Source organism: Haliaeetus leucocephalus, unplaced genomic scaffold, assembly GCF_000737465.1.
Source record: "Haliaeetus leucocephalus isolate CR32 unplaced genomic scaffold, Haliaeetus_leucocephalus-4.0 Scaffold924, whole genome shotgun sequence".
Taxonomy (NCBI): domain Eukaryota; kingdom Metazoa; phylum Chordata; class Aves; order Accipitriformes; family Accipitridae; genus Haliaeetus; species Haliaeetus leucocephalus.
Genome location: NW_010973360.1, coordinates 35968 through 45176, shown reverse-complemented (window position 1 = coordinate 45176; position 9209 = coordinate 35968).

Below are 9209 nucleotides of genomic sequence, written 5' to 3'. Positions count from 1 at the left end.
AAAAGACCTGGGAGAAACTGCTGGGATGCTGAATTTACTTTTGTCCCTGAAACCTCATGAATAAATTCAGCAAGCTATGTTTTTTTGACAATCCAGTTATTTGATAGCCTTGATTAAACCTTTTTAGAATGACTGGAGGCTCTGGATGTTATTTATTCATATTCGAGCACAGGAACAGTCACTCATGCATAGAAATCCTCAGTGACTCACGAAATGACGTGCTTACTTATGCATAGCTATCCTCAGTAACTCACACACTGACACACTCCTGCCCAGACGTACTTGGTAACATGCACAGTGACAGGCTGGCCCACAGCACTTATTTTAGAAATCCTCACAGGCTCCCACAAGGACCTCCTCTCCCTTGAAGCTGAAAACAAAACTCCCCAGCGACTCCAGCCCACGCTGCCAAACGCGCTCATCCACCTCATTCTCCAGGCTGAGCCTTTTCTCACCACTGTGGCATTTCCCTGCTGAGGGTTCCCCTAAGGTTGCTAATGCACTTATGAAAGGAAATCTCATTTTCACTACCTTCACATTTTAATATCTTAATGCCAAAGAGCTGCTGTTCTGCTTTTGGGGTTTTATTTTGCTTTGCTTTATATGGAAATTTTATGTTAAACAAACATTACTTGACAGTCAAGGGGATGAGAAGATCACTCAGGGGATTGGTAATGGGCTGTGAAGCCTTTCCTTTCTAGGCCAGTGCTCCAATTCATTCTAGGCTGTTTTAGCTGAATTTAACATTGGAAAAAAGTGTGCTCATTTAAAAGGTCTGAGCTCTCTGAAACGAATTAGATCTAAAATGAACTGACCAGTGGCAAAAATACCACTATGCAAATAAACTCCACCAAGCAGCCACTTGAAAAAACAAAACAAAACAAAACAAATGGAAGCAACATTTTACTTCAGCTGGGTAATGATACAAATGGAAATGCTCTGGAAACATACTGGCTGCCAGGGGCATCCCGTCCATCCTCCAGCCCAAATCTGTTACTCAACTAGCTTTTGTAGGATGCCTAGAAGGTCTTCAAGCTCCATGTGGGTCAGACCAAGAAAAGCTGGCAGTGACCAAAAGTTATTGCTATCTAACCTCATTCATCATCATGCAAATAGCAAAAGCATAGCCTCAAGGCCCTATTCCTTGTAGACAAATATTTAAATTCATATAAAATATATAGCCACATCCTAGCTGCAGATGGCATCAGACTGTCCAGTGACATGACAGCAGCAAGAAACTTAATAAAACAAACAATCAGCTCCTCAAACACCTTGATGATACTTCCAATGACCCATCAGACACGCACTCAATGTGGAGACTGCACATCTACAATGAGTTAAAGAGAACTCCATCTTGTCAAAAAGAAATATAACCTAGAAAAAACTAGCAAAGAAACCAGATGCCAGTCCAGGATGCTGTTTTCAGAAACTGCTTGCTTTTTTCTCGTCCTTCTTTTGGAGTTTTACCTTAGGTACATCAATGTTGCAGTTTTCCACCAGTGTTTTAAATAATACATAAATGCAATAAAATAATTGAAACAAACTCTTCAATTCCCCCTTATACTCCATCAAAAAAGCTTTTGCTCTGCTTTTTAACACCACCGCACTTGGAACACTTATAAAATGAAAATGTATTTCACAATGCATCACCCGTTGATAAGCTCTACCTCAGAGTAGGACTACAGATTCATTACTCCACAGTAAATATAAATAAGGAGTTTAGTGAACATTGTGAGCACATGACTATTTATAGTGACACTTCAATAACTCTAAATGTACAGGTACTTGAGAAGCAATAGAACAGTTATTACAACTTTGTACTATAAATGAAATCTAACAAATAAAATACAAATGAGAATGAATAGAAACTATTGTCAGAATATCAACTAACGGCAGTGGAACATAAACAAATGGGTTTTCTAAATCAATCAGAATACCGAGGACTGATGTCCATGCCTAGAAATGGATCCAAGTCTTGTTATTCATAGTACCATAAAAATGTGATTTGACACTCGATTACCTGCATTCAAATACCTTACTTATAATATGGGTGTTACATCATCAAACATCTTATTTATAATACAGGTGTTACACCATCTACAATATGAAGTTCGGTATGTTATGAATTGCTGCATGATGCTATTATAAACACTGGCTGTAATCCTGTTCTTTATCCACAATGCTTTTCAAAAACATGGTTAGGGCAAATAAGACGGAGGCTTGTTAAGTTTGTGAAAGAGATGATAAGAGAGAGCTCCCTGCAATATCAGGGAAGTGAACTGGTGATGCAAAAATTCTCTTTCAGCCCTCTGAACCAACAGCTAAACCACCCATGTTGTATGCCGTAAAGCAAACAATCTGTCCTTCAGCTTTCATTAGCTGAATAAATTCAGTATTTAATTCAGCCAGTGCTCAGTACCACTGATATTAGTCTCATCTAAATGGAGCTATAATGAGACAGGAAAACCATTCAGTTCCTATTTGCATAAGATTTCTACAACCGAATTCAACTTAACAAGGAAAAGCCATAATTAAAGGAGAAAAATTGCTATCTAGATAGGAAGTGACACAAAAGAGGAGCATGCCACACAGCTCGATAACTGAGGAGAAACATGGAACAGTTGAAATGCTAAATTTGTTAGCACAGATATTTCAGAAAAAGATGGCAAACAAATACTCTGTCTCATCTAGGCCATAATCCAACTGCCTTTAAAGTCAATAGGATCCTCCTATGCAGGATCTTTGCGGAGAGAGTTGTTAAGCCTGGGAAAAGGTTGCCCAGAGCAGTTGTGCAATCTCCATCCTTGGCAACATTTAAGATTCAGCTAGACGAGGCCCAGGCCAACCTTATTTGATGCGGAAATTTTCAGCAGGAGACTTGGCTAGTTGACCTCCAGAGGTCCCTTCCAATCTAATTCTTTATTTTAATAATATCTATTCTAAACTACAAGAGAGTTTCTTGTCATCAATGTATGAAGCTCCAGCACAGCTTTTCCATTGCTTAACCACTCTCACTCTGAACAACTTTTTTCTGTATACCAGTCATAATTCCCCTTGCTGCAGCTTGTGACTGTTGCCTCTCATGCTTTCACTGTGCATCCTTGAGAAGAGTCTGGCTCTGTCTTCTCTATAAATTCCCTTTAGGTCCTTGAAGACAGCAATTAGATCTTTTCAGCCTTCCCTTCTCCAGATTAAACAACCTCAGCTCTCTTCATACATCACACAGCTACAGCCTCTGAACCTTGACACTGTCCCACTGTTGCTCTCTCTCACACACCATGTGGCCCCAGGCTGTAAAGTTTCGTACCCATTTGCTCTTGTACCAGAACGGGCTTTTTGCTCACTCACCTTACTTGGCACACTGATGGAAAACCACCCTACCCCATTTTGATCTTTCATTTTGCCAGATACAGCACATCTTCTTAGCTTCGTCCTATGTGATGGGCTTCTTAGTTTCCTGATCACCTTGGCAAAATTTCCTTCCACCAAGCTGTATGAATTCTTTACCCTGAACAAGGATAAATGGGTATTAGCTGGTCCATGCTTATAGGGGCATTTGCAGGAAGTCTACAGAAACTTCAGCCCCTCTTTCTCCTTCCTCTCTGCTTTAGCATCCTCCAGCGTAACACATCTCTTAACTCATGTGGTACAGCTGGAGCTGTGCAGCCCCCATTTTAAATCAGGGCTGGACTCAGGAAACTGTACCAAGTACTCTAAATAATGTCCTGTGAGACCTTTTTGATACCACTCTCTCTTCCCTAGCACTGTTGGAAACACCACCTTCAGTATACCCTAGAATATACTTTCTTTGGCACAGACAGCTGGTAGGTATCCTGGGCAGGTTTCATGGCACCTAGCTTTAGCTGTCCGAAAAAAGTGATCACCCTGTCCTGAGAGAGACAGCTGACCTCCTTCAGGTGCCCATCTCTATCTGTTGATTAGAGGGAGAGACCAGACAACAAGCTTAGACCCAGAGCTCATCATTACGCAGCTGAAGTTTAGGTAAGTTAATCTCCTACCCTGCAACCAATTAAAACATTCACATTTTTCATTCTCCCCTGTCACTTCCACCTGACAAGCCTTCAGCACTGTGCGAGAAATTCTTGTCATCAGTCATCCGCTGTCTGACTTTGATTTTTTTTTTTTTTTTACTTTTTCAATTTCCATCACACAGGTGCTCCTGTTTATTTCTATCAGATATCGCCCTCTTCTTCTTCACACACAAAGCCTCCCAGTGTCACATATGCAGCAAATTTATCACCATGTGCCAACCTTTTGATGGGGTCAGAGGGAAGAGAAACAAGATAGTTTATGACATTACAATCTCATCATGGAAAAACAATACTAATAACTTGCTACCAGCCAACAAGTTCTTTTTCTATCACAAATAATTATTGCTTACCCCTTTTGTTAGAAAATGAGTAACCGATTAGTTTTGCATTATCCCCTCACCTCAGCAATCTTAATTAACATATGATAATTAACATATGATACCGCATTAAGTGCGTTACAGAAATCCCAGCATTAGCTTTACTGCATGTCTTTCATCTTTAAAAACAAAACCGCCCCAATAAACTACCATGATAAAATGCTGTTCAGTTCTTTGTTGAAGTCATGGAAGAAATGTGAAAATATACAACTTGAATATCATAGGAAAGATTAATAGTTTTTAATAAAGAAGTTGACAGCTGAGTGGGCTCCCTGAATTGGGACTCTAATCACTTAACAGCAAATTATCTCTTTTTCTTGCATCTCTTTTTTTTTTTCTCTTCTCTTTTGATACATTTCACAAACATTGACCAGACAAAATAACCATTTAGAAATTTCTTCGGGAATAATTCTCCAGGGCTAAGATTAATGATTGTAAGCACCAGTTATAATAGCAGGGGGAAAAGAAAACATGCACACAAAAAATCTTTCCAACACCTAATTTAAGAAGGCCTATTTTGAAATGTTACATTTGAACATACCAATTCAGTAGACATCAGTAAAGATTTTTGCCTCAAGTTCTTTTTGTTTCCCTTTTTAAGTAGTTAAATCAGCAAGGATAAATGTCTACAGACAAAATTATCTTACATCAAACAAATATTGACATGACTTTTAAGGTCAGTTGCTGCAAGGCCAGGATTTAAAAACAAATTAAATTTGATGTATGCTGTTTCAAAGGTCAGTTAGAAAGGTATATGCTGCACCCACTTTACAATGCAACCCACAGGGAGGCAAACATATTGAATGCTGCAAGGAGACATTGCAATAATGAAGATAATTATGGTAATAGGTAGGTAGGTAATAGGGGCTTAATTAGATCAGAACAAGCATGTTATTTAGAGAAAAAGAAATTGCAGTGTATTAAATTAAAAGTAAATTACAACAACTCGGGTCAGTATTTATTTCAGTTTGATAGTTAACACACTTTATTGTATCTTTAAAGAGACTGAGATGCTCCAGCAAAAGGCAGCAAAAATGTTTCATTGTCATCCAGCACAGTCCAGTGTCACTGTGTATGAAGGTCCTATCTGTCCCAGAATATTGCCATTCTGACAGAGGCTGTGCACACACTTAATTTCCTGGTTTTCCTTTCTGATCTCAGTAATTTTCAATAGTAAAAGTGAGATGGCAGGAATCCTTTGTTATTACTTGAGTAGCTTAAGGAATAAATAAGTGTCCATCCATGAAACGTGTCCTCACTGGAAAGGAAGAATTTCCGTGAGATGAGCAGATGAAGAAGTGAGCAGGGCAATTCTGAAGATGGTTAGTGTCCACATGAGCTGGTACTCTGCTGCAGTGGTACTACTCAGCTTTGTCACTGCAAAAAGCAACCCCGACCTTCCCTCAGACAACTGTTCCCAACACTTCTTTTCGCTGGATTATTCCCACTTAAAATGTTTGTGAATTTACTGCCATAAAAATGTGTATCTGACCAGCAGCCAGTATATAATCCACAGTGCTACTGCTCTGCCCTGCCACATGACTCCAAAACGTGAACAAAAAAGGCACTGAGGTGGAAATAGAGTGCCCAAAATGTTCTTGCTCTGTACCCTGGACAGTAATTTATTTTGGAGGGATTCTGATTTATTAGCATCCTGTGGCCCTTTGCATAGGTGAAACTAACTTTATGAGATGCATGGCAGTGTAGCAGAGTAAAACAGGAGTGAAAAACAATGTATGCTGCAGGGCATGCCTTTAATGTGTAAATACCAACCAAGACGGCTATGCTGTCACTGCATCATTTAGTTTACAAAAGTGACTTTCACTGCCAGTTCTCTCTTGTGTACAGCTTTTACTCAGCAGGTAGCACAGCTTAGGGTTAAGACAGTCACCAATATTTGTGCTGTCATGCAAACTCTTGACTAGACAAATAACTCTGTCAAGCAATGTAGGGAGACCCTCACAGAGTCTTGTCCTGTTTTCTCAGCTAGACAGACAGTGGCCATTAAGCAAAAACATGACAGTTCCGATTCTCTGTAAAGTAATATGGAATGATGATAGTTCAGAGACACACACGCACACACTGTCCTTCCATGGCTTCTCTTTCAAAGGTTACTGAAAACGCCTTTAACAATAAGGGTGACTCTCACTACTTTCGGCATGTATCTTCGAAACAACAATAGTCTGCAATAGTTCCCCAGAGAGTAGTCCAGTATTGCTAATGGAAATTCTGCAAGCTCTAAATTGGCTATTCTTATCTAATTTTTTTTTTTAATTCACTTGTATTACAGCCCTAGGCCACTTTACGGGTTCTGAAAAGAAGGTATTTTACTGTTCATGAGTGACGTGACTAACTCCTGCCATCTAGAGGTGGTTTCTGGAACATAATCGAGGCAGATAGAGTTTCACAGGATAAAATAAAATAACTGCTTAAAAACCATTTAAGTGAGACTAAGATAAAAATCTTAGTGTCTGCCTGTCTCCTTGGGACTTTTCTAGATTTTTCCCTCTTTTTCACTCATGTGTTTGTTCATGTAAAAATGCACATTCAAATGAGAGGATAAGCGTCACATCTGTGGATGTATGAGAGTTCTTTCTTCAACGGCTCCATTCATTCATTAAAGTAAATTAGCCGACTAGGATAATTATTCTAAAATAGATTAAAACTTTCTGTTAGTATTTTTTTCCCAATGTTGTATCATTTATTCTCATTGTGTTCTTGCGTTCATGGCTGCCTAAACCAGACTAGAATGGTCACAACCAGAATAAAAGAATATTACTGATTAATGGCATTCATTAAGAAAAGTGAGAATGACACAAAAAAGCTCTAAGGTCTCACAAAAGATTATATTTTCTACGTAGGTTGTTGGTTAAATAGCATGTAGCCATGGCTACTGACAACAGTTTAAAATGACTTTTCTACACGCTTTTTTACAAAGGAGAAATGTCCAGTTAAGTGATCGTCATGAATTTTTGTCTTAAACAATAATGCTGTTTTCTGTGCATCCCACTAACTGGGTGTGAAGATTTCATCTTGAAGAAAAAGCATGACAAGCAAACAGTTCATTGTGGGAGACAGAACCCTGGCCTCACAAAAGTTAGAAAGAGTCTTCCTGGAAAGGCAATGGTGGCCAGCAAATACCTGCCTCTCTCATTAAGCCAAAATCACATTCCATAACTAGCAGCCAGCTTTCAGTAAGAAGTGCATTACCAAGTACAACGTGAAGCAACACAACTGCCCCACCTGACTGACTGGATGATCAAAGCACACAAGAAATAAAACAGTGCCCTAGGACTTATTTATATGAAATATGTATCAAACCCTTCCTAGGCAAAAGACTATGAAATACACTGGAATGTAACTGCTCCACGATCCTTGCACTCATGTTCATTTAAACATCCATATGATACATCATCTAATGAATTTTCACAAAGGGTTTTCTAGGCAATATGCACAGAGCAATAAATATACCTGTAGGAAGAACTTTTGATGTTAAAATAAATCAAAGACATCCTTACATTTCTACTTGTGTTATATGCCATTTATGAGGAGTTAAGCAAGGGCTCATTGTACATACAAAGAAGAGGGAGAAGCAAGTCCATACAGCCGTCTTCACTGCATACTTCGTACCCCTTCACACCTCATGTAGTATCTTTCATGCATGCCAAAACCAAACTCCAGAGCTCACAGCTCTTGCAGAACTCAAGCAAGCACCACTAGATTACAGACTTCTAGGTGGCTGAGTTGGGAAATGAGCAGAAATTGCTGAGAAACAGACGGAGCCCTCCTTCCGAAAGGCAAATTAATCTGTGACAAAGCATGACTTGCATAACCTTGGGAGCCAGAGCCGTGTACAGGTTCTTTTTATGGTACAGGTATTATTTCCCTTTTTAAACTACGTTGTATTCCTACCATTAAGATTAAACAATACTTTATTCTGAAAGCAGATGGAGCCACTGATGAAAGATTTCAGAGATAACTTTTCAGGTGCCAACCCTAATCAATTACAGTCACAACTAATTGTTACTATGCCCTAGCGCTCTGTCAAGTGAAAGTTGTGGGGCAATCGCCAGGAAAGCAAACAAAATTTGAGGATGGAACACCCACTAAACAGTCACATTCATGCAAACGGTTTACAAACCCTTTTTCAACGATTTCCCAACCACAGTGAAACTGACAGCGTATCTTAAGTGAGGAGAAAGATTATGTTAATTAGGACCCCCAAAATAACACCAAAAGAGGTTTTTTTTATTATTATTTTTCTTCAGGACACAGATATTCCTGTGGAGATAACAGTTTTAGCGTTTTTCTTTTTTTTTTTTAACCCAAGAAGATGCAATTGCACACAAACGCAGTTTGCATTGTAACACCGAGTGCTTAGTAGTACACAAGATGCAGGCGCTAACTGCTCCCGCCTAAGAGTGATGTCTTTGGTATCCGTGCATTTACCATTTTTTTATGAGGTCTCCTTCCAAAACTCTGGCAACACCTTCCCCTGTGGTGTGGAAATCCCGCCCTTCCTTGGTTCCCAACCATCCGAGGTCCAACGCGCGGACACAGCGATTCCGTGAGGAGAAAGGGCGGACTCGCCATCCTGACACTTGTTTCTCCCCCCAACTCCAGTCAGACAGAACCCCGGGCCTTCCCGGCTCCCTGAGCCCCCAGCTCTGCTTACTTCCAGCTTGTGCCCCTTCGGCCTCACCTGCCCAGCACTGCACCGTGACGGGAAGGACGGGAGAGGGCGGGCGGCTGCCCGCCGGGTACCGGGGGGCCTGAGGGG